The 25,857-nt window shown below is 46.9% G+C and overlaps 1 protein-coding gene across 9 annotated transcripts in view; it reads right to left on the bottom strand.

Annotated features, from left to right (window-relative positions):
* Positions 1-25,857, bottom strand: part of Rph3al (rabphilin 3A like (without C2 domains)) — a 141,851-nt gene that overhangs the window by 96,510 nt on the left and 19,484 nt on the right. For 3 of the 9 annotated variants that reach the window (XM_013152190.3, XM_063251076.1, XM_013152185.3), the window contains exon 2: positions 20,691-20,801. The exons of 1 other annotated variant lie outside the window; for it this stretch is intronic. The gene's annotated coding sequence lies outside the window, so the exon portion shown is untranslated. Of the gene's footprint in view, positions 1-2,572; positions 2,724-16,380; positions 16,529-20,690; positions 20,802-25,857 lie in introns of those variants that run through there. 5 more of the 9 variants (XM_013152187.3, XM_013152186.3, XM_063251075.1 and 2 more) reach the window with 5 other exon arrangements.

Here is a 25,857-nt window from a genome sequence, read left to right on the forward strand (position 1 = left end):
TATTATCTACTAAAACTGTGAGGCATCTAGAAAGGACTCCGATTCTGTAGGAATGGTCAGCAAGATCAGGTGCAGGAAGCAGAACCAAACAGTCAACACAGGGATGGCACAACGTCTCCATCATGTACCAACACGTCAAATGCAAAGTAATGTGTCAGAGTAGGACAGGGGATTGTGAGCGAGCTTAATTTCTCTAAGCATCTTCAAAGGATGATTTAGCAACAAACACCGAGGACACACAACCTGTCTTTCTACCCACTCGGATTCCTCCTCCTAGCTGGGCTCTCGAGGCCCTGCAGGACTCCTGTGACCTTTGTCATCTCTGCTATTTGAGGAGAGGTCAGCTCTGGACACCATGTGACCATGGCATCATCACGCCTCCCTACTTAGTCACAGATCTAAGAGTCTATTACTGTCCTCAGCAGGGCGAGAAATAGCGACTTTTCGCTGTATCATCTGACTATGCACCAGGCATGTTCCTGCAGCTCCACCTCCTGCTCGGGGGGTCAATCGTGAGTTGATTTTCTTTGTACCCCCACGGATTTCACAGTGCACACAGAAGGGCTCCCATCCAAGGCTGCAGGCTTTTTTTTTTTTTAAACCTGGAAAAATAAATCCTCCAGAATGTTTAGTGATTTAAGATGCCCATTCCAATAGTCCTCATATCACTGCCCATCTCTTTGTCTAACTTGAAACCATTTTCTCCTTTCTAGGGCAAAATGTTAGGCAAAGCCTCTACCTGAAATGAGATGCAAACTACCCTATTTCCCTTTTCCCTTAAAGCTCCTTGCTCTGTCTACTCCTCCCCAGAGGTGCAGTTTGCTATTGTCATTTCTGAAAGGCCTGACACTGAGCAGGTAATGCTACCGAATCAAGGCAATCACAGCATTGAACACAGCGATTCCAGGGTAACCATGCTCCCTGGGCACAAGCAGGAGGGGAGCCTCAAAGGCTGGCCTCTTGCACCTAAGCAGTGCTCTGTGCACTGCCCCGTGCATTATCTGTCTCCCAGAGTGGATGCCATCAGGGACTGCACACTGGGTGAGTTAGAATGGTTCTCGAGCCTGGAAGGTCAAAGCCAGGTGCCAGCAAGGTCCAGCTCTCTTTGAAGGATGAAGGGAAGGAAAGTGCCATGCCTCTCTGTTGGCGTCTGGTGTTTGCTGGCAATGCTCGGCACTCCTTGGCTTGCAGCTGCCTTCCTCCAATCCCTGTCTCACCACTGCCAGGCACTCTTGCCTCTCTGGCTGTCCTCCTCCTGTCTCTCCTCTTTGAAGGTCACTGATCGTATAGAATCAAGAACCCACCCACTCCAGAATAATCTCACCTTAACTAAGATGAGACCTATCTGCTGTGACCCTACTGCCAAATAATGTCACATTCTCAGGTACTAGAAGTCAGAATTTCAACATAATCTTTTAGGGGAAACTATTCAACTCATAACAGGGGATCCAGCACCCCAGCCTAGGGCTAGAATTAAATTTAGCCCAACAGCTCCATCAGTCTGGGTGCACGAATGTGTGAGCTGGGCTAAAATGCCCCTTGGAGTTCCTGATGCATGCGGGACCTTGACAGGGATATGTCGGGTATATATATCAACTAATTCAGGAAAACAACATCTTTTGTTCACTGCTTGCCTTGGGAATTCTTTTTTTTTTTGTTTTGTTTTGTTTTGTTTTTTGTCTTTTTCCTTTTTATTGGTACCAGGGATCGAACTCACGACTGCCTGCTTGCAAGGCAGGCGCTTATGCCACTGAGCTAAATCCCCAGCCTGCCTTGGGAATTCTTAACAAAGGGTCCATGAACTTGAATGCAGAAAGAAAATTGTGTCTTTATTTTCATTAACCTGCAAATGAAATCGTTTATTTCCTTTCATTACGGGTGTAGGCAACAGGTCAGCTACACTGTCACTCACTACCTGTGTCATGGTCATCACTAGGATTACACATATTTCCTATCACAGAACAGAGTTGCACACATCTTAAAATATTTATGTTCCCTGCTCCTTTGAAATTGCAATTGTAATTAGACCTACTGCAAGGCTGTTGCCTTAATGGATCAACAAAGGAACACATAGACTACTATATTAGAAGCTTTTAAAAAACAGCCTGATAATTATAAGGTAATATGAATACAATTAGTTTCCTCTGAATACTGTTTGTGTGTTTAAACCCATTATTTCACCAGACTGTCAAGAAAGAAGAGGAGGAAGAAGAGGAGGAGGAGAAGGAGGAGGAGGAAATGCAATTAGATCTTAGCTCAACAGTTACAGGAATAATAAGAAGTCATCAGTGTAAGCAACGTTTCTGCCCAGGAAACGCCCAAGTCTTCCTAAGGGTTGCCTGGCTCGGGACGCGCAGTGAGGGACCCTAATGCTGTTTTTCTTCTAATAGAGAAACACAACCTGCTTCCATTTGTGTGATTTATGTGGGTCTGGTAAGTCCTGGGCAAATAGAATTTTGCAAAAGAAATCTGATTTTGCTCACATCAGAGTGTTGCTTATTGAAGGAGCCTAAGAGAAACCTCTCCATAAAGCAGAGAAACCCTTGGGAAATCTGGCCCATCCCATCCTTACCTGCTAGGATAAATCACAATCCTCAGATCTGCTGACACAGTGGTTCCCAGGGTCCCTCACTGTCACCTTCCTCAAGCAGCTGCTCGCAGGTGGCTCTCCTCTGGCCCTGCCAGCTACTTCTCCAACCTTCTTCCACCCAGGCCCTGGCCCTGGGCGTTTGCTTAAAGCTGGCAGCCAAGGCAACCCCGGCTGACCCAGACTACTATCTGTAGGCCAGCTGTCCCCTCTTGTTCATGGAAACACAAACAGATGTTTCTCTGTTCCAGCTCCAAGGTTAAGCACCGCACTGCCTAGGAACCAGCTGTCTGCTTTCTGCACACACGAGTGGGGATGCCCAGCACAAAGGACTACAGCGTGAGTTGCCAAGGACCTGGGCACCAGAAGGAGGTCAGACTTAGGGCCAAAATAGGGCTTGACATTGAAAAGACAGGCAGGGAGGACAAACAACCAAACAGAACCGATGGCATCTCGGCAGGAGTCTTGAGGCGTTTAAGAGGAGCCCGCGCATTTAAAACACCCTACACACGTGCACCTGCTCAGCCTGCCCCTGGGCTGCCACACTGGGCAAAGAAAAGCAGCCAGCTTTACAGGTGCTGCCTACTACATGTGCTTGCCACAGGCTGAGCAGCTGGGAGATGACAAACCACTTCCTTCCAGAGCAGAAGAAACCAGCCCTTGAGAGGTGCAGCTACTAGCTCGAAGCCACACAGCCGGTAGCTGGCACCCAGTTTGGCTGAGGCCCTGGTCTTTCCTTCACCTCCTCTGCCTCCAGTGAGCCCTGCGGTAGCTAGTACTAGGCGCCCAATAAAAGCAGTAAACCAGGGAGTAGTCTCCAAGCAACTTCCACAACCCAGCACTCAGGAGTGTGCCAGGAGCTTCTAGAAGGTCAGAGACCCCGGAAGGTGTGCAGAGGAGGTGGGTGGGTGCGGCTTCCCAGGAATTAGAGGTGCAGGGCCAGTGTTGCCCCTGTTTTACCTCCACCCTCAACCCACAAAGCAAACAGTCATAAAGGGTACGGCTCTGACAAGTCCTGGGGCCTCTTTCAAAGATGGCCCCTGCTTCCCACCCTACCCACTGCAACCCAGGTGCTGACCACCCCTCAGCCACCCTGAGACTAAGGATTCCCTGCCTCCACACGGACCTGCCACCTAAGGGCCCTCCAAAGCCCCTGCTCTGCTGCAAGCAGACCAAGCCCCAGGGTCCTCATCTGGGAATCCATGGCCATCCACAGGCTCCATCTGGCCTTGCCAAATGTGTCTCCAGACAGAAACACCGGGTACCGAGCATCCCACCCTGCACAAACCCACCCCCTGCATCGCTACAGCTTCTGCCTCAGCCTCTCACCCCTCCCCCACATCTTCATTAACATCATTCTTAGGTCTCCCAGCACTTCTAAGTTCTGGCGGTTTGTGCCTGACATCTCCTACTGGGCCAAATGCTCCCTGTGAGCAGGACCTACCTCACGGCCAGGTGGCACTCAAAACACAGGCCAGGAATAGAACCGAGAACAAAGAACAAAGAACTAAATCCACACAGCTGCAGTCAGCTGATTTTCAACACATGTGCAAGACCACTTGATGGGGAAGAACAGTCTTTCCAACCAATGGTGCTGGGAAGGTGGGAAAGCCACATGGAGAGAATGAAGGTGGTCCCTTACATAACACTGTCTCTAAAAGTTTAAAAAAAAAGTTAACTTTAAATAGTTCAAAGACCTAAACCTGATAGCTAAATCTATGAAACTGTTGGAAGAAAATATACTCACTAAGTCTTCATGACTTTAGATTGCGCAGTGACTTCTTAGATGCCACCAAAAACATAAGTAGCAAAAGGAAAAAACCAGGCAAACGGAACTTCACCAAAATTAAATATTTTGTAAATCATAGGACAATATTAAGATAATGAAAAGATAACTCATAACATGGGAGAGAATACTTGTGAACTATCTAATAAGGGTCTAATATCTACAATGTATAAGGAACTCTTACAATCATCAACAAAAATTCCATTTAAAAATGAGCAAAGAGCCAAGGCGGTGGCTCATGCATGCACTGAGGAGACTGAGGCAGGAGGATCACTGAGAATTGAGGCCAGCCTGGGAGACACAGTGAGTTCGAAGCTAGCTTGAACTATCAAGGAAGATACACAAATACTCTCAATATCAAATGCAAAGATATGCAACATCATTAGCTGTCAGGGAAATACAAATCTGTCCCAGTATGGGACATTATTTCTTACCTGCTATAATCAAACAAACGGACAATAACAGGTACTGACAAAGACTGTACAGAAGCTGGGACCCCTAGGTAGTGTTGATGGAAATGTAAAATGTGGGAAATGGTTTGAGAGTCCCTCAAAAAGTTAAATGCAGAATTATCATATGACTCAACAATTCCACTCCTAGGTACACCCAAAAGAATTGAAAACAGGTGTGCAAACAAAACCTTCTACACAAATGTTCACAGCAGCACTATGTGTAATAGCCCAAAGGTACACACAACTCAACGTTAGTAAGAGGACCAACAAAATGTGGACCAACCACACAATGGAGTATCACCTGGCCATATATATGCAGTGGCACATACCTTTTAGTCTAGCACTCAGCAGGAAGATCACAGAGATGCAGGGTTCTCCTGGGGGTGTAAATGTTCTAAAACTGACGGTGGTGATGGGTTCAAACACCTTCGTGGAAACCACATGAACTGCACCTCAATAAAGCTGTCTAAAACACGAACATGTGGCACTTGGAAGAATGAACTAAGTAGAGTAGCCAGATCCACTCTCCAGGGGACATCAAGGGGCCACTTACTGTCAATGCCTAACGGTCTCGGGACAGATTAACTGCAAATTAACCCTGATTAAAAAAACCAAACAGATGGTCCATTTGTGAAAACACTGTGTGACACAGAAAGGGGGAGAGGAGGAGGAGGAGAAGGAAGGGGGAGAAAGCAGAGGCGAATACGGTAAACACTAAGAATTACTAGAATCCGGGTGAGAGGGTGACAGAGGTTCTTTTCTGCAATGGTTGAAGACTTTCATAACAAACACTTTCACAAGGAGCTCTCAATGGCTAAAACTGGAAGGATCTGAACAATAATGTAAAGTATAATCAGACTGGATTATAACCCATAATAAATACCTACTCTTTATTTTTGATACCAGGAGTTGAACTCAGGGTATCACGTCTTTATGATATGTAAATTAGTGAATAAACAGAGGAGAGAAGAGGAGAGGAGAGGAGAAGGGAGGAGAGGAGAGGAGAGGAGAGGGGAGGGGAGGAGAGGAGAGGAGAGGAGAGGAGAGGAGAGGAGAGGAAAGGAGAGGAGAGGAGAGGAGAGGAGAGGGGAGGGGAGGGGAGGAGAGGAGAGGAGAGGAGAGGAGAGAGAAGAGCTCTCCCTCACAGAAAAATTCCAATTAATAAATGTAGAAGGAATGGAAGCAACAGAAAATCACGACCAACACACCACAGTAGTAATTGTCACGGCCAAGGTGCACTGGAGAGATGCTAACATCAGCAGGCAAGAGCTGCAGAAAGAGCAGGACATTTGCATCATCTCCAAGTGTCACCTCAAGACACTGATTAATTACAAGGCAAAGGACACAGGGAGAGAGACCCAACACGGCTTCGGGGGACTCTTGTCAAAAATGCATCAACCCAACCTAATCAAACTGGAGTGGACAGATATTCTAGAGAGCTGGCCAGTGCTCTTAAAGCTCATGAAAAAGAAAAAAATGAGGGGCTGTGATAACAGGAGTCACTGAGTGAAGGTCACAGGAATTCTCTGGAACATTTTCCCACGTTTTCTGCAAGGCTAAAATTATTTCAAGTTTTAATTTAAAAACCCTAAAAATGCTCATGACTAAAAAAAGCAACTTTACACTAAAGATGTACACTTTTCAGAACTCCCTATACCCAGAGGCCATGTGGTCCCTAGGCTGGCGCCTACAGGGGGGACACCCTTTCCTTGCCCAAAGCCCCTGGGACACAGCAGGGAAGGGAGTGCCGAGAGCCCCTGTGGGGCTCTCTCCTGCTCTGGGGATCTGCGCTGCAGAAGCAGGAGTGTACGGAGCAGGTGGGGAGTGTGGGAGCTGTGTGCCAGGTCTTTGCTTGTTCCTGAACAGAGGGTTCCACACAGGGAAACCAAAGATGAGAATCTAGACTCTCACAGATAGTCAGATCTGGTCTTCTCTTTGTCAGGCAATTTATATGATTTTCACTATTTGAAACTATGTCTCTGCATTATTTCTGTATTTTGAGGTAGCAGAGATTAGAATAGTGGATGACATGGCTGGGGGTGGGGTGCTGAGGACTGAACCCGGGACCTCACACATGCTCAGACATGTACTGAGCCACACCCATCAGCCAGCTTAATGAAGATCGCCTTCTCCCAGGTCCACAGTACTATACACATTCTTTCAGGTACTGGGGATTGAACCTAGAGCTGCTTTATCCTAGTCCTTTTAAAATTTTTTTCATTTTGAGCTACATTTATAGAGCTACACTCAGTTCTATAAAGATTACTTATTCTAGAGGATTTTGATTTTGCTTTTTTGGTGATACTAGGATTTGAACTCAGGGCCTCTGCACTGAACTATATCCCCAGTCCCTTAAAAAACTTTTTTTTATATTTTGAGAAAGTTCTTGCTATGTTTTACTCAGGCTGCCTTCTACTTTGTGACCGTGCCTCGGCCTCCCAGAAAACTGAGCTTACAGGCCTATCTTACCACATCCAGCTTCCTAGAGAATTTATAAGCCGACTCGACCCACCAGACTCAGCTGACACAGACCTGAACCCCGGGATAGGGCCACACTACAAGTGATAAAGGACACCCAGTAAAGATGTTAACAATGGAATCTAAGTGCAAGGCACATAGGTGCTCACTGTAAAACGTTTTCCACTTCTCTGTACGTGTTTAAAATAGTAAATGATTCTAAAATACAAATGGGTATTTGGGGCATTCGACCACAGAACCAGATTCACACCCTCAGTGGGAGAAAGCAGCCACCTCAGGAGGTCCCATCTGCCTGTTGCTCCTCCCCACAGTAGCTGCAGGTGACAAACAGGTGAAAGGGCACCTGACGGAAGAGGACGCCCTTCCTTCTCTGTCCTGGCACAGGCCTGGGGCCCGTGGACACAGCCTCTACATACTTTTACCTCTTTGGGTTCAAATCAAATCAGAAAACGTGCAGCAGCTGCTGTGTGCACGAGCTCCATGCGGCTTTGACAGTGGACACACAGGTTGACCGTGCAAGCCCCAACCCAGACTCATACTCTGGCGGCTCTGCCAAAAGGCTGATGAATTCTTTCCTTTCCAGGGTAATAAAGGGCACCATTCACAAGCCTAAGATTCACAGTGTGGCTCTGAATTATTAGCTGAGTGACCCTGGGCAACCTCCTTCTTCTCAGAGAAGCCTTACAATGCTTCACCTAGAGAGTAGCTGGCTGCCTGCTGGGGCTGTTGGGAAGAAGAAACTATCAGATCCCTGGTTCTGAGTCAGGGCAATCTTGTCCTCCAAATGACATCTGAAAATGTCTGGAGATGCTAAGAGGGGGTTACTGATTGCTGTCCAGTAGGTGAGAGCCAGGGAAGCTACCGAACACCCCCAACAAAGAGAATGGCCCCCATGACACAATCATCCAGTCTGTGAAGCTCGGAGCTGGAGAGACCCTCGCTTTGACAGCACAAGTCCTATAACAGGGTGTACTCTCAGCACAAGGCCATCCGTCACTATCATCACCATCACTGCCATGATTATCAATGTCATTGTCACTATTACCATTGTTGTCTGTATTAGTAGCCTTGGAATTCCTGGTATTCAGAAGAGAACAGGTAGGAGACATAAATAAATGGTACCACTAAACAACCAACCGCTCATCCTTTGGGTTGCGGAAGTCTCTTCCGAAATGCACAGTCAAGTCCCTCTGCTCCACTGAAGTACCAAAGCAGCTGGAGGTGAAGTAAGGCCAGGAGGTGGGAATGAAGTGCAGTGGGATCAAGGCCTCGGCCACCCCTTAATCCTGAATATCTATGGGTCTAAGTATCTGAGAAGAGTTCATTCATTTGAATCACTTAATAATGCAGGTCAGTCCACAACAGAATCATGTATGTCTCTTCCCCACCATGATCTTAACCATCGGGCTTCTGCTTCCCTGGCAGGGGGCAGTGCATTTGCAGAATTGGTCCTTGGGAACCATGGCTGCCAGCCTGGCCACAGTAGGAGGAACCTCAGAGGCACAGCTCTGTCTCCCGGCTCCAACCTGGGCACTCCAGGCCTTCCCCTTCAGTATTGTGGGAAATGTCCAGAAGGGTTCATTGCTGAGTAAGGCAGAGGACTGGGGCCCAGAAGGTGTATGTCAGAAGAAGCAGCCTGTGGGCAGGTGTCAGGGCCACCACCGAGGACTCTGTTCCTTTGGTCAACCTTCCAGCCTCTCTGACTTCTCACCATCAGCAGCCAAAGCGCCCTCACATGACCACCTGGGAGACCATTTTCAGAGAAGTTAAAATGGGAAGTAGCTGGGGTGTTCACATTTGCTGACAGGAACAAAAGCAGCAGCCCTGGAGACGCAGTGGGTGGAAACAGGGACAGAGGAGATGTAAGTGGATGATGACGATGACCAAAGTCAGAGGGGGCCAGGAGCAGGGCCCCCGAGGCTGAGACAGGGGCCTGATGGAACATGGCCTGCTCCTCCTTGCACAAACATACCCTGGCTTTGCACTGTAAGGACAAAGGGATTCTGGTGGACCCTGGCTGTCAGAGACTGGGACACAAGGGAAACACGTCATAGGGAAAGTAAAAATGTAGGCCTGTTGATTATCATTTAGAAGAACCATCACCTTCTAAGCGCTGACTATCTGCCAAAGTTAGTGCCAAATGCTTTACGGAATCATTTCCTGTATAATTCAAAGTGAACCTAGGAGATAGCCTTTCACATCCCTGTTTGACAGCTAAACAAACTGAAGCTCAGAGAAGCGAAGGGCTTGCCGGAGTCACACAGCTGGTAAGGCCCCAGAATTTGAATTCCAGCCCCTTTTAACCTCAGGGGCGTCTGAATGCTTTGTTACTTCACAGTAATACTTCAGTTTTTTGCTAAACAGAGTGACTGGTGTTTGGGGCCTTCTCCCAGCCCAATCATCTCACATACATACACTGTATTTTTCCCTCATTCTGTCAGAGAAACAATGAATAAGATTCTAAAAGGAGAAATGCAACTTTTCAAAACTAAGGAAATATACAACCCAGCTAAAAGCAGGCAAAAGAAGGGAGCAGGGAATGGGGTGTGGTACAGTGGTAGAGGACTTACTTAGCATATGTAAGGCCCTGTTCACTTGCACTAAAAACAAACAACAAAAAAGATCTGAACAGTTTCACAAAGAAAGTAAGTGAGAGCCAGGATTTAGCTCAGCAGTGTAAGCACCTGCCTGGCAAGCACGAGGTCATGAGTTCGATCCCCATTCCCCCCACCCCAAAAAAGAAGATAAGTGAATGACAAGCTGCAAATTAAAACAAGATATTATTTACTACACATCTGTTAAGAGTGGCCACCTCCAAAGAACACTGATGAAACCAAATGCTGGTGAGGATGTGGAGCAACCGGAATGCTCCTTCACTGCAAAATGGTACAGCCTCTCTGGAAAGCTGTTTCTTACAAAATTAAACAGAGCAGTGGTCCTCATCGGCAGGGGATACAGTCCAAGATCTGCAATGATTCCTGAAATCATAGATACTACTGAGTTCTATATCCATGCTTTTCCCTACACACATGAACCTATGAGAGGCACAGTAAGAGATTACCAACAATTACTGGTAAAATAGAACAGTTACAGTGATATACAGTAAACTGTGCGAATGCAGTCTCTCTCATTCTGTCTGTCTCTCTTGATATCTTAATTCCTCATAGTATCACAGTAATATTTTTGGAACACAGTTCACTATGGATAGCTGTAAAGTAAAACTGTGAGTAAGGGCAGACTATTATGGTCTCACAGTATGATCCAGCAATTGCTCGTCCAGGTATTTATCCAAACAAACTGAAGTTATGTTCACACAAGTATTTACACACTAAAGTCTACAAGAGCTTTATTCGTAACTGCGAAAACTTGAAAGCAACCTGAGATCTCCTTCAATAGGTGAATAAAATGTGACATATCCCTAAGGTGAGGTATAATCCTAGCAGTAGGACAGGCTTGTAATAAAGTGGCATGAGGCTGAGGACACTAGGCCAGGACAGGGATGGCCTCTCCCTTACCATGACCAAGAATTGCATCGTCTTCACTGAACAAGAAAGAAAAGGTGGAACCTGTTTCGTACCATTAGCTCACTTTGAAGAAAAGGCCTCACGGGATAACTGCAACATCATACCTTGCTGCCGATTTTATCTTTATCTTATTGAACTGACAACAAAGTAACCAGCATTTAACTTGGTGTACATAAAAGCAACAGCAAAACAAATAAACATCACTGGAGGTTACAGAAAGTCTGCTTCCTTGTCTCCTGTGAGGAATCAAAAGTGGTGAAAATAAAGATTAGTTTAACCATAAATTATTAGCTCTTTCATGCAAAAATCTATATGATCAGCTGTGTTAATTATAAATGATAAGAAGTTTTCAGCAGTTTTTGGTTCACAGCCATATCAGGGATGGGAATGTCGCTCAGTGGTGGTGGAGAGCTTGCTGCAAGGTCCTAGGTTTAATTGGGTGGTAGGGGAGAAGGAAGAAAAGAGGAGAGGAGAGAGAGAAAGGAGGGAAGAGAGAAAGCCAAGGGAGGAAACAAGGGAGGAAAGAAGGAAAGATCAACTAACCAAACCACAAAAAAAAACAGCCAAAACACAATGACCCACGCTACTCGAGCTATTAATTTAAATTTCCCCATCACCTAGGAGCACAAAATAATACGCCAAGAACAGCATCCATCTGACACATGGCTTCTCATCACTGTAACACTGCACAGTGCCGCATGAGCCTTGGACAACCCGCTGCCTCACCGTGTCTACCAGATGCCAGTCGTTTCCCCCTTCTTTTCCCGGGTCACACATGCTAAGTCACTGTCCCCCTCTACCCCTCTATAACGCTAAATACATGTTGCAGTCACCTAGGATCCTGAGGTCCACAAGAATTTCTTTTTCCTGACTTTTTAACCTTTGGAAAAATACAAAGCACCTTAGAGAGTAGTTGTGAGATGGCTTTCCTCATTTAATTTGTAGCCTTTTCTCTAGGATCAGTTCCTTTGTCTATGGAGCTAGACCAGGAGTACTTCTGAGTAATAGGTATCACTTTATGTGAAAACTCATATCACTTCCGTGAGAACTAAGGGCTGTTACTGCATCAAATTTTATGTGCTGGGACTGGCGAGGTGGCTCAGTGGTGGAGCGCTTGCCTAACATGTGGGAGGCCCTGGGTCTAATCCCCAGTATTTCATGTGTGTGCTTAAATCTTGCTTTACCACGGGTTTTTTCCTAGGAAAGCCTGTCAGCAAATCCCACATACAGCATTATGAAACAAGACCCACAGTTTCACTGGACAGGTACATATTGTTATGTGCCACAGTAATGACCCAATTAAGCTTAATGTTTAATTTACAAAACCCATGAATGACTTATTCTGTCAGCAAACAGGAAACTCAGAACCAATATAAAATACCAGCCTGTGAAGCTTTGGTGATATATTTTATAATTTATGAGCTCACCTTCCCCCCCCAAAAAAGAGCCAGCAAGCCACAAAAAGACACAGAGGAATCTTAATGTGATCATTAAATGGAAGCAGCCAATCTGAAAGGGCTGCATACTGTGTGAGCCCAACTAAGTGATATTCTGAAAAAGGCCGGAAGGAGATCAGAGCTTTGCAGGGAGAGGGAAGGATAAATAAGCGGAGTGCAGGAGATTTTTAGGACAATGAAACTACTGCCCCCTGCAACACTGCAACTATAGAAACGTGTCCTTCCACATCTGCCAAAACCCTCAAAACCTACACCACCAAGAGTGAGCTGTACGGAAAGCTACGGGCTCCAGTTATCAAAACCAGCTCATCAATTGTAATGAATGTACCGCATCCCTGTCAAGAGGCACAGTGGGAAACGGGGGGAGCTGAGGGATACAGGAGCTCTCTGAACTTTTCACTCAATTTTTTCTATAAGCCTAAAACTATTCAAAAACTTTTTTTTTGTACTGGGAATCAAACACGACCTTGCACTTGCCAGGCAAGCACTTGTATCTCTCGGTTAAATCCCCAGCCCTCAAAAACATTTTTAAATGCTACCAAATTCAATGAAAAATGTTCTTAATTTTAAATATTCTTCACTACAGAGGAAAAAAGAAGCCCATTATCATCCTCATCAGTGGAAAAGAATCCTGCCCTGCTGTGGACATTACATCTGTACTGAGTCACACCCGTCAGAATGCTGCTGTGTCAGTGAATGAGAGAAACTCATCATGCTAGACAAGGAATATGCATGGTGTTTGCATCTTTATTTCTCTAATGTCCCTTGGTCCGTACCATGTGGGCTTTGCTGGCAACATGGCCTAGTGCAGAAGATGGAAAGGTCAACAATATTAGCTCTCAATTCTTTTCTTCATTGCATGTATCACAACTGGAATTTGCACATTTTGTTCTTTTTTGTTAACTTATTAATTTCCATAAGCTTCATGCAGAGACAGGTCACCTCTACTGTGTTGGCTCCAAATACCCAGTGTATTTTGCACAGTGCATGGGATGAATCCTGAATGAACCAGGCAGTAGCACTGATAAAAGCTAGAGTTGCACAAAGAACAGCAGAGCCCAGTTCTGAACCTGTGCTGAAGCGGGGTTTCCATGGCAGTCCCGCAGGGCCCAAAGAGCAGGACTCTGGTCGAGGGCATCACAGAGGTAGAAACCTGGCAGACAAAGGTCAGGGAAGAAGCCTGTCCTTGCAGAAGTCCCCAAAGAAAAGACCTCCTACCAGTCTCTAGTCTCCAAACTTCAGAGCCAACAGCCAGAAAACAAGGCTGGTTAGGCAGGGTGAGGCAGGAAGCAAACCTGCCAGGGCAGTTTAGTCCTGCCTGGAAGTCACAGCTCCTGGTACCAACTTTTGGCAGAGCTGGGACAGATACACACACGAGTGTGCACACGCAGGCACGCACGCACGCATGCACAGAGGGCGCTGTGAAAACGACTGCATATTGATTCTCAAGTTTCCCTGCAGTAGGACTGATGAGAAAATAAACAGTGCAGACCTTGTCCCTGGCTGTGCCCAGATCCTCTGATAGCCAAACTAGGGAGTGACCAGAAGCAGCCAGCCCAAAGATGAAATGTCTCCAAGGTCAAATGTTCACACTCCACCCCACTGGATGTTAATTATTTTAACAATAATAATCTCCCACCCTAGGTAACACCTTCCCAGACACGTCTTCCAGTAACACTGACGTACCAGACAGTGCAAACTCCCAGTTTTTTGTGACACTGGTAGCGGGAGTTGCTAGTAGGACTCTTTACCCACAGTATAACTCGGGTCACCCTGCCCCAAGGCAACATGGGTTATGGTCAATCCTCCTATTTTGCAGATGCCCCAGCACCCAGCAGCCCCACACCTACACAGAAGAACACAGACAGAAGGGGGACTCCTGGGATTGAACTCAAGGTCTCATGAAGCTAGACAAGCACTTCACTGAGCAAGGTCCCCAGCCTCTTTATTATTTCATTATTATTATTTTTTGAGACAGAGTCTCATTAAGTTGCCCAGTTGGCCTCAAACTCACAATCCTCCTGCCATAGCCTCCCCAGAAGCTGGTGTTGCAGGTGTGAGCCACCATGCCCAGTTCCAAGCTATCGTGTCCAGTCCACTTCAGCACACATGTGAGTCTGGAATCGGACGCTGAGGCTAACCCACTGTATTACCTAGGACGGGTGGGCCCCCTCTCTCCCTATTCCTGCTCTGCCACTGTACACAGTAACACCATCCTCCACAGACTTGTCCAGGGAACCCATGAGAACAGAGTAAAATCCCAAACAGCATCTTGTACATAGTAGAACTTCAAAGGGAAAAACAGAAATAAACCCCACGCTGGTGTCTAAAGTCCTGGTGGAACTGTCCAAATTAGAAAAGTGAGAGGGAGGGAAAAAGTGACCCAGATGACTGCAGGCCCTGCTGATGAATGAAGTCCTGGCCTGGGGCGGTCAGCCAAGCCTGCTAGGTGAATCATAAGCAGGAAAGTGCGTACTTCCTGCTCCGGCAAGAACTGGCCCAGGCGAGCTTCCTCCAGTTGATCCCAGCCATTTCCTCCAGAACATTCCGTGCTAGGCCAGGAGAGACACCAGGAACAAGTCACAGGGCCCCTCCCTTCCCAGGCCTCTGTCCACAACCTCTGACCCGAACCCCTGCCCAGAATCCACTGCCTCCTCATGGGCACCAAGGCTTATCTCAACCACCTCACACCTGCCTTTCTCCAGGACCTCTGAGCTGCACGCCAGAGCCAGCTCGAGACACAGCCAGCAGGAGACGGCTATGTGGCAGTGGCCCACACTTGACCTCTTAATAATCTTTTTTACTTCGGCCCCTGCCTCAGTGTTGGTAGCTATCACAAATAGGGCAGCCAAGAACCATTTCGCTCCGTAAGTACCTATGATGGTTCTCACTGTCTCCCAAATCAAGTTCAGAGTCCATATCTGAGATTGATGGTCTTCCATAATATAATCCCAGCTCACTCTGCAGCCCCTGTCTGACTCATGGGCTAAACCAAGTGGATTACACCATGATTTGCACCCATATTTCTGGATTTGAATGCCTGGACTCTTCCCTGTGCCCATTTCTTATCTCATCTCTGACTTCTAGCAGATTGCTCCCAAAGCCAGGCAGTCACTGTTACCTGCCATTCCCTGTGTGGCTCCCATTCGGTATCAAATATTTTCCTTTAAATCAACTCACTTTTACTCAAAAACGAATTATTTTCAGAAGAAACCTACTTGTGTCCATGCCACAAACCACACCCTTTGCCATACATAAAAGGCAACTAAAAACACAAGTTATATTCCAATACGCATGAAAATAATCATTAAGATATCTTAGATCATTAAGTCTTTTTTTTTTTTTTTTTGTCTTTTTCATTTTTATCGGTACCAGGGATCGAACTCACGACTGCCTGCTTGCAAGGCAGGCGCTTATGCCGCTGAGCTAAATCCCCAGCCCCTTAGATCATTAAGTCTTAACTATCTCATCTGGACACTTCTTATCCTTGAGCACTGTAATGAATGCTGCCTCATTTATTTATTTTTGCCCCCTTTGTGGCCCTGGGGGGTTCCTGACCTTGTCTCATGGCTATCTAGATTTGTCAGTCTTGTCCCGTTGACCTAAGTGTGGGGGACGGGGACAGATCCTGCAGCCCCTGCCTGTCCTCTACACAGTGAGGACATGCAAGAAAGTATTCACCTGACACCACAGTCCTATTTGCTCAGTAATGGCCCCATTCTCCACCTGGTCCCAGGCCCACCTGCTGCTCAACTTTCTATTAAAACACACACAGTGTCCACCCAGCACCCCAAACACATCCCTGTCCACCAGGCTACTTTGAAGCATGGGGCAGAAAGAGTTTCAGATGGTGTGGGGAGACACACGTAGGCCCCTGGCTCGGTTCCAACTCCAGTCTCTCCCAGACTGGGGCTGCCAGGAAAAGCCAGCCCCTTCCGCAGCAACCATTAACCAAACACTCCCTGCACAGACGCACATCTTTCACTGGGGGTGAGCAAAATCCTAGAAAACCCCCCACAGGAACTGGGACCCTGACTCCTACAATCACAAAGGTACCTCCCTGGGCTCTCGGAGCCCTGGCCCCAGGAACACCTACCAGGAAGCCAGAGGCCCAGGGGCTGCAGGAAAGGCTAGCAGAGCCCAGCCTTGCAGGAGGAGGGGCTTCCCTCCCACGCCCTGTTGTCAGGGGCACCCAGGAGCCAGATGCAGATCTGAATCACTGGGCCTAAAGTCAACAAGTGGCAGCCACCCGAAAGACCCAGCTGGAGCCAAACCAAGGCCTGGATTCTCCCTGGTGGATGGAAGCCATGCCAAGGCCACCAAATCTCAGGGACACGCTTGTCACTGAACAGACACAACACGTTTCCTAGCAGGAGAGGCCCTCTTGGGAAATGTTTACATGCTTTTTGGTATTTTTTTTCCAGTGTGGACATTTTCACGAATGTCGAGAATGTTTCATTTGTTAGAAATGGCAGTTTGAAAAGGACTCCAAAATACTGATTACAGGCAGTGATAGTACACAGGCGGTCAGCACCTTAAAATTTCCCAAAGCCTCCACTGTCAAGGCAGGGCTCCCTCTGAGGCTCAAGTAACTTGACCAATGCTTGGGACGAAATGGCCTCCCAAAGGCACCTTGTGGAGGACAGGGAGAATGAAATGGGGCCATCGGAGGACGGCTCACATCCTGACATCTGCCTGCAGTGAGCACGAAGATGACAAGGATCTCCCTGTTGACCTTTTCATAGTACAAACAAGCTAGCTAAGGAAGAAAATGTTTTGGTGATAAGAAAAATAACGCTGGCAACCTGATCCCCATGGGGAATCAGAATAGATGTTGCTGAGAGGGACAGATGAACATAATCACCCAGAGGTCTCAAACTGGCCACTAAGGAGCCCTGGGAATATGAAATGCCTCTTCGGGGCTACTGAGGCAAAAGGGAAGAGGTAAGAATAAGTGGAGGGGGGCTGGGGATTTAGCTCAGTGGCACAAACGCCTTCCTTTCAAGTGTGAGGTCGTGAGTTCAATCCCTGGTACCGATAAAAATGAGAAAGACAAAGAAAAAAAAGAATAAGTGGAGGCAGTGTTCCAACCTGAGCACGAGCAACTTGGCTTTTGTCTACGTTATACGTGGGGCTTCCAGGTAGGACTTCATTTGGAAAAAAAAAAATTCTGCAGTTAAAAATGTTGAGAAATAGCCAAGCAGGGTGGCACCTGCCTGTAAGCCCAGCACTCTGAGAGCCTGAGGCAGGAGACTGCAAGTATGAGCAACTTAGCAAAACCCTTTCTCAAAATTACAAATTAAAAAGGGTCAATGATGTAGCTCAGCATGAAGGTCCTGGGTTCAGTTCCCAGTACTGACCCTGCCCCCACACCAACAAGAATTTGAGACATATGCTGGGAGACGGGGTAGCTCAGTGTTAGAGCACTTGCCTGTCATGTACAAGGTTCTGGGTTTGACCCAAGAACTGTGGGAAAAAAAAGTTAAGAAGTACTATCATGTGCTACCAAGCACATCAGCGGGGATATCGCTGAGTTTGCAGATGTGCTAGGACACAGCTGGTCCTCTGGACCATGCATGCTCTAAGTTCAGAAGCAATGCAAGAGAAAAGCCTCACTTGCTGGGGTCCAGCTTAGCCACTTTGTCCTTCCCCTGGTGACCACAGGCTGGACTGACCAGTTCAAAAATTATAGATGACATGGGAAGCAGGTGAAGCCTTGAGCCAACTCAAGCATTGGGAAGAGACATGAACTTCAGCAGGCAGACGGCCTGCTGTAGACATCGGAGCTAGATTTGGGGACTCAGAGACCAGCATAATCTTGGACACTCTGGGTCAAGCACAGTGGTAGAAGAGTGGCTTCCATGGGCTCACAGCAGCTTGTGGCATGGAAAGACACCTCCTTTGGCAGAAGCAGGGTGGATTAGACATAGAGGTGTGAAGAAGCTGAGTGTACACCCTTCACACAATCAAGAACTACGGGGACACCACTCTACTGCTAACAGACGGCAGCCTCAACATTGTTCTTCCAGAGTGCAGTGTACACTGGTGTGCTGAGAGGACCATGCCACCTCTGCTGCCCTACATAATGGACATCCGCCTTGCCTGGCCAGCATCCATGTGAGGATGATTCCTCCTCTGGGCCAGAAGGACTGAGAAATTGGCCCCTACTTCCTCTTCCTCAAGGGTAAATCTAATTGGAGCCCACCAATATCCCCACTTCCTGGGCAGTGACTGGCTCAAGGCTGGGCATATGATACAGGCCCAGTCACCCAGCGTCTTCCCTGGACTCTTGGCAGAGTTCCTTAGAAACACAGCCTTTGTCTGTGAATAATGTTAGTTAATGATAGCCAAGAGACAGCGGTCAGAGCTGAAGCGCATTGCTCAGAGATGGAGATACATAATCTCAGTGACATTACCAGGGGTGGGATCCACCCATGCCTACACCGTTTCAGTTCCCAAACTGCTGGACCCACAGACTCATCTCCCTTCTTGCTTAAGCCAGTTTGAGCTGGGTTCTGGTCATTTGCAGTCTAGATCCCTGAGGAATTGGAAGAGTGAACATACTCACATATCCTAAAGGAATTAGGCCAAACGTCTTAATGAATAAATAGAATGGGAGCTTTCTGCCCCTGTTCTTCACCGTCCTCAGGAGGCTTGCACCACCCTGCAGAGGGCACTTTCTTTCCAAACCCTAGTGTCACTCCTCCCCCGCCGTATCTATGTAGCCCAAAGGGAATCACTTTACCGTGGGCTTTTTCCGTGGTTCCTGGGTGGTATGACCTCTTCTGTCTGTCGCCATGTGTGATCTGCTCCCTTGGCACTTACCTATTGGTTCACACACACACACACACACACACACACACACACACACACATCCCAGGGGCAACTGAAGCCTGCCCAGGTCACCCCAGATTCTGGCCCATCTCCCAGGCTCTACATTCAGTCTTCCGCACTAGTGCAACCCGTGTGCACATGGGAAGGAAGCCTGATATGCTGACATGAGAGCCATCAGACACGTGTGGAACATGCACCCTTTGGCATCTGTCAACCCAACATCACCCAGTGCTGATGAACCACAAGCAACAAGGCTCATCACCATTATGACTTCCCACTCTGGGCTGATCGGGAATGGAAATGCCAGACGGCTTAATGAACCCACACGGAAGATTTGCAGGAAATTTTTTAAAAATTTTTGCAGGAAGGAGGCAAAAGGGATAAAACAAATGACTCCTATGTAAGCTACAGTCATTTGCTAATTAATATAAATTGGAAAGTTAAAAGTCCCAAGCCAAGTGACTGAAAATACTTTGAAAAGCTCAAGAGAAGGGAAATGAGGAAAATAAACCCATAACTGCAATATAAAAGCATTAAAAAATGCTTAAGATAAAAGGATACCAGTGCAATACACATATATTTTACCTTCAGCTTTAGAAATGTGCTAGCAGCCATGTTATTTGGCAACTGAGCTACAAGAAGCTGCTCTGGAGAGCTGGGCCAGGATAGCATGGCTGATGTGGGGTCCTGGGCCAGTGTAGCTAAACGGTGGTCCCCAAGGCCAACAGGCATAAGAGACAAGGCCTCACGAACATACAGTAATTTCTCAAAACAGGAAAAATTTTTAAATAAAACATTTCAATGGTTTAAAATGATCTAACTGCAATGTAGTCCAGGGGAAAGGCTGTTCATTCTCCCCAGGTATGGCCTCTGCCACTCCAGATCACACTCTGCTCCCGGCCTCAGAGTCCTCTCAGCAACCCTGGATCCACTCACACACTGCTGCCTGCCTCCTCTGCCCAGCTAAGCCCATGGGGGACTCTCCAGCAGCTGGTCCACCTCACTTTCCCTGCTGCGGCCACGCCTCATACTGTTGTACAAGCACCCAACATGGCTCTGCCTCAGAATCTCTTTGGTCTTGCCACTCTCAGGGCCCCAGAAGTCCTTTACCTATCTCATTCTTCAGGAGCCAGCAAACAGTGCTAGAGGCTTTACTTGACAGTCACTGCCAGGCTTGTGCTACAGTACATGGTTTTCCTTCTGGAAGATGTCTCTCCCACCCTAAAATTCCCTATTGACCTGTCCTTTTCTTCCAGCACTGAGCATTTTGCCACATGCTGTATTTATGTCTATCTCCTACTAGACAGAGTGTGCACCAGTACCTGGGTATGGTAGTATACACCTGTGATCCCAGCACCCCTGGAGACAGAGCCAAGAGGACTGAAAATTTGAACCCACCTTGCCCAGGCAATTTAGCAAGGCAATCCCGAAATAAAAAGGGCTGGGGATGTAGCTCAGTGCAGAGGCTCTGGGCTAGGGCAAAAAATCTGCTTCATCTTTGCCCTCTATTCTTTATTCATTCATTCTACAAATATTAATTTATTAATAAAATATTAAATATTAATTTAGTACCTACTATCTGCCGGATGCTTTCTGAGGACTGGGAAGACTGGGGTGAACAAGACAGATGCCATTCTTGGTATCTCGGAACTCACATGTTGGAGACAGGAAAAAAGAAACCTACTAAACAAACAAAAATAAATGTCAGGACAAGCTATGATCAAGAAAGATATGTGGTAACATGAACATGAGTGCAGATGCAGATGGACGGGCCCATGCAGGTGTCCCAGAGGCAGTGACATTCAGCTAGGACCAGAGCAGCAAGCAGAGTACGCCAGGCACGCATTCTAGGCACATAATCATTGTTTGGTAAATACCCGTGGAACAGATGAGCAACTGACCAGTTATAAGTCCTTAGTGTGTACCTGTGTCCCTCGAGACACATCCTCCTACCACTTGTCACCCTGATGGGTCACTCTAGGAGTGTCCATCAAGATTACAGGAAGTGACCCCCTGGGCCACACTTGCAGAAGGGCTTCCTGGGACTTACGGTGGCTCTCCACTCAGAATCCCTCCAGGAACTGCCATCACCCTTATGCCAGAGGAAAAGCAGGTTCGGCCTTTTATGCAGATGGTAAACCACAGACAACAGCTGCCCAAGACACCGCTTGGAAGGTCCGTGTGGCTGCCCCAGCCCCGTGCCTCCTTAGTGAGTCTGCCACGGGTACTGGTCTAGAGCAGTGGCCCACGTGCCACGCACTTTGCTCACCCATTCATGAGCACGCAGGCAAGAAGTCCCTGCAGACCCAATGGCCTGGAAGAACACTGGGTGTCTGGGACCCCTCTGCTGTGACCACATGAACCACGTCGCTAATACTTTTCCTGCCTCAACCACTCACTGGCTCTGAGCTCAAAGTCTGGTCCAAACAGAGTAAACTGTGTATAGTGCTATGGTCTGAGTATGTATTTTAACTCCTCTTCTGGTTGTGACCTGGATAACCTATGTTTTCCTGGTCTTATTTTTAACTGGTTTTTTATTTGATTGTACATACTTATATACATATTAATAGACCTATTATGTAGTATAATATACACACATATACACATGCATATATAAATGTAAAGTAGCTACATATAGGTCAGGTATTAGCATCTACTTTATCATGTTATTATAAATACATGTGTTTATATTTCTTTTTATGTGATCCTGGGGATTGAACGCAGAGCCTTCTCACCAAACTCCATCCCCAGGCCTTTCTAATTTTTTATTTTGAAGTAGGGTCTGGCTAAGTTGCTATACTGCCCAGGTTGGTCTTGAATTCATGATCCTCCTGCCTCAGTCTCCTACAGTGCCGGGATTACAGGTGTGCACCGCAATGGCTGTTTTCATATTTCCTACATGTACAAGATACAAAGAGAAACACATACTCTCATAGGCAGCCTTAATTCTTTATAGAACATGATAGAAGGATAAAACAGATAGGTGGACAGATAAGAGATGAGAAAAACAAATATGATTAAGCCAGTCTTAGCCTGAAGGAATCACAATACAGTTGCACTCTGGGATGAAAAGAATATGAAATTAGAGATCAGAAGCCAGGCTTTTCGTCTGAGCTCTTACCAGCACTGTGACTGAAGAGAAAAACATCACAGGCACACACCCTACCCAGCCAACCTCAGGTTTTATCAACTATTAAATGCCTATAATGCAACCTGCCTACCTCCTTCACCTGATGGAAGCAAATTAAATGCAGAGGCTGGCGGCTGTGCCAGTCAGCACCAGCCCCATGCACCACTGGCAATTAGTATTAGAAGCAGGGTTCTAGGCAACAGCATTCAGCCATAAATAATAAGACACCAATCCGCACAGCCTCTTTATAAATGCTGCAGGAATTCAAAGAGAAAGGAGCTGTCAGAACCCGCATCTGCATTCAGAGTGTCCTTGTTCCCCTCTGATGTCTGAGAGCAGTGGCTGACTGAAGGACTTCGATTCTTTGCTTCTCCCAGCAAGAGAGAAAGCTCCAGCCAAGAACATCACACTGCCTAGGACTAGAGACGCTGCCCGAGGGCAAAGGGCCCGGGCCCTCAGCAGCCCCACACTGTCCTGACCACAATGCCCACTCCCCAGAAAAGGTGCCACAGCAGCACACAGCCCCTGCAGACCAGCTGAAAGAGGAGGGCTGAGCCGGGGCTGCAAACAGCAGGGCTGTGGGGCAGCTGACTCTCACACATGCCTCCTGCTGGACTTCACAGGCATCTCCTGCCCCTGCTCGTCCCCCATCACAGGCCCCTTTAGTCCACAATCACCAGGGCTCCAGGCACCTGAATCAGGACCACTGAAGATGAAACAGCAGGTGAAAATGAGACAATGACGGACACTGGGGTCTTTTTCAACACGTTTTCCAAGAGGGCATGAACCAGGCCTTTCTTTGCTGGGGCAACAAAGAGAACTCACAAAGGTAGTGAGACTATTTCTAAATTCTGGAATGCTCCCTGCTCAGTCAAGGGCTGAAAGAGACTGCAAAGAAGGAGCAGGATAACAGTCTGTTGTTTGCACACCAACTCAAGCGACAAAATAAGCTCTGTGTTGTTACCTACAGTTAATTACTAAGGATGAGGAGGGGACTGAAAATGAGGTAACGTGGCACCCTGCCTAACAGCTCTTCTTGGCCTTTCTGTGGCTGCTCAGCTATGGCAGCTACCTGGAGTAGCTCCAGAGGCCCTGCATTGCCCCTGACCACGCCCCTTGGCCTCAGCAGACTCCAGGACTTCACAAGACCAACCTCACCCATCAAGGTTCCTGCTTTAAGTACCTGGGAAATACAAGGCTGGGATGCGGCTTGGTGGAACAGTGTGTCCCTGGCATGTGTGACACTCTGGATTCAATTCTAACACCGGAAAAAATAAAGGGCGGAGATTCTGGGAAATGGGCTGAGACTAATCTTAATAGTAAAATGCAAACTTATTAGCACGGGAAGGGATTTTCCCCAGTGGCCATGTCCAGTTCAGAGAAACAGAAAGTGGGCCGCAGTGCAGTGTAAGAAAGGACAGGGCTACCCAGGCAGAGAGGGCGCTCGGCTTCTCAAGCACACTCAGGCTCCAGGGCCCTGCAGGTTCACATCCTCCTTGGCTTCTGTGAGATAAACCAGTGCCTTGGCAACAAATTCCCTTTCTGTCTGTCTCTGCTCACTGCAACCAGCCCTAGTGAGCCTCAAGTCCTCGGCGGCCTGATCAGTAGGGGGCATACTCCCTGATTTAGCAAGCCTGTCTCAAAATGAAAAACCATGATCATAATCCTAAAGGAAGGGGGTGTAGCTCAGCGAGAAGGCTTTGAATTCAATCCCCAGTACTGAAAAAACAGAACAAAAACAACGAGATGCATGCCTCCCTGCCACTGCTCATGCGAGTGTGTGGGAGCATCTGAATCCGCGGCCTGGCCAGAGAGAGCAGAAGCTTCAGTGCTGGAGGGCTGTGTGTGGCTCCATCTAGCAGAGTGACCTTGAACAGAAAGCTTCCCTAAAGTTCAGCTTCCTCACACCTCAGCAACTGCAGTCACCTTCTCAGATCCCTTCTGACCCTCCCCACTCTGTCCTCACTAGGGTCACAGTGCCTGTCAAAATGCCAGCCTTCCCAGGGAACTACTCCCCAAATCTCCCCAGTGAAGTCCAGTTGCTCTTAGCATAATACCGTACCTCTACCCTACCCCGCTGGCACCTCTACTCCCCTAGTGGTCTACAGACACCTCAATACTTGTGTGTGGCAACTGTTTCTCTGAAGCCCCTCCCCCACAACTTTCTTTGCCTAATTAACTCTGTTCCAAAACCATTTTTATTAGCATTGATATATAATTCACAAAACATAAGGCTCACCCTTTTGAAGTTTATAACTCAGCGGATTTTAGTATATTCTGCAACCATTACTACTGTCAAATTCCAGAACATTTTCATCACCCTAGAAAGAAATCCATTAGCAGTCACCCGCATCCCTCCCTCTCCACAGCTCCTGAAAATCACAGATCTACTCCTGTTGCATGGATTTGCATAGTCTGGACATCGCATATAAATGGAATCAAACAGTACATGACCTTTTTATTCACCATTTCATTTTTTCCTGTTCTAACCTTCATTATTTTTTTCCTCCTGCTTGCTTTGGGCTTAGTTTGCTGTTCTTCTAGTTTAAGGTGGAAGATGATTGATGTGAGGTCTATTTTATTTTATTTTATTTTATTTTGGACCTGGGGATCAAACTCAGGACCTTGTGCTTGCCAGGCAGGCATGGTGCTACTGAGCTGTACCCGGGCCTGAGGTCTCTTTTGTTTTTTGAGGTCTTCTTTCTTAATATAGGCATTTGCAGCTACACATGTTCTAAGTTCAGCATGTTATATTTTCATTTTCATTCATCTCAAAGTACTTCTCGTTTGACCCACTGGTTATTTAAGAAAGTGTTTGCTTTCACATATTTGTTAATTCCCCCCAATTTTTTTATATTGACTTCTTTCATTCTACTATAGTCAGAGAACAGACATTGCACTTCAATCCTTTCAAATTTATCGAGACTTGTTTTATGGCCTAAAATATGAGGCCCCTGAAAAACACCTTACATGCACGTCAGAAGAACTTGCTATTGTTGGGCAGAGTATTCTACAGGATACTGAGGTAAGCCTCCTCGGTCTACAGTGCTTTCTGAGTCTTGAAATTCCGTGGTGACCCGCTTGCTACCTTCTCTATCCCTTATTACAAGTGACACTGAAACCTCCAAATATTGTTGAATTGTCCATTTCTCACTTCATTTCTGTTAATTTTGTTTCATGTGGCTTGGAGGTCTGTTTTTAGGTGCATACATGTTTATAACTGTTATGGTTTCTGACAGATCGACCCTTTTATCACTACAAAATACTCTTATTTATCTTTAGTAATAATTTTGTCTTAATGTCTATTCTGTTGTATTTTATAGGCACTTCAGCTCTCTCAGTTACAGTTGCATAATATATCTATGGGGGAGGTTAGTGGCAATCTGTCTTTAACTGTAACATAGTTTTTTACATTTAAATATTTACTATATATTTTATTCACATCTTGGCCAATCATGTGCTGTATATTGATGTTTTGGTCAACAATGAACCACATACACAACAGTGGTCTCACGTGACGGCATCACCTAGTGATACTAAAGCCATCTTAGTCTGTGTAAGAACACTGGTATCAGCCGGATATGGTGGTGCACATCTGTAATCCCAGCA

The sequence above is a fragment of the Cavia porcellus genome, unplaced genomic scaffold (assembly GCF_034190915.1).
Source record: "Cavia porcellus strain 051 isolate PalLab524CR breed Dunkin Hartley unplaced genomic scaffold, mCavPor4.1 scaffold_6, whole genome shotgun sequence".
In the NCBI taxonomy this organism is placed as follows: Eukaryota; Metazoa; Chordata; class Mammalia; order Rodentia; family Caviidae; genus Cavia; species Cavia porcellus.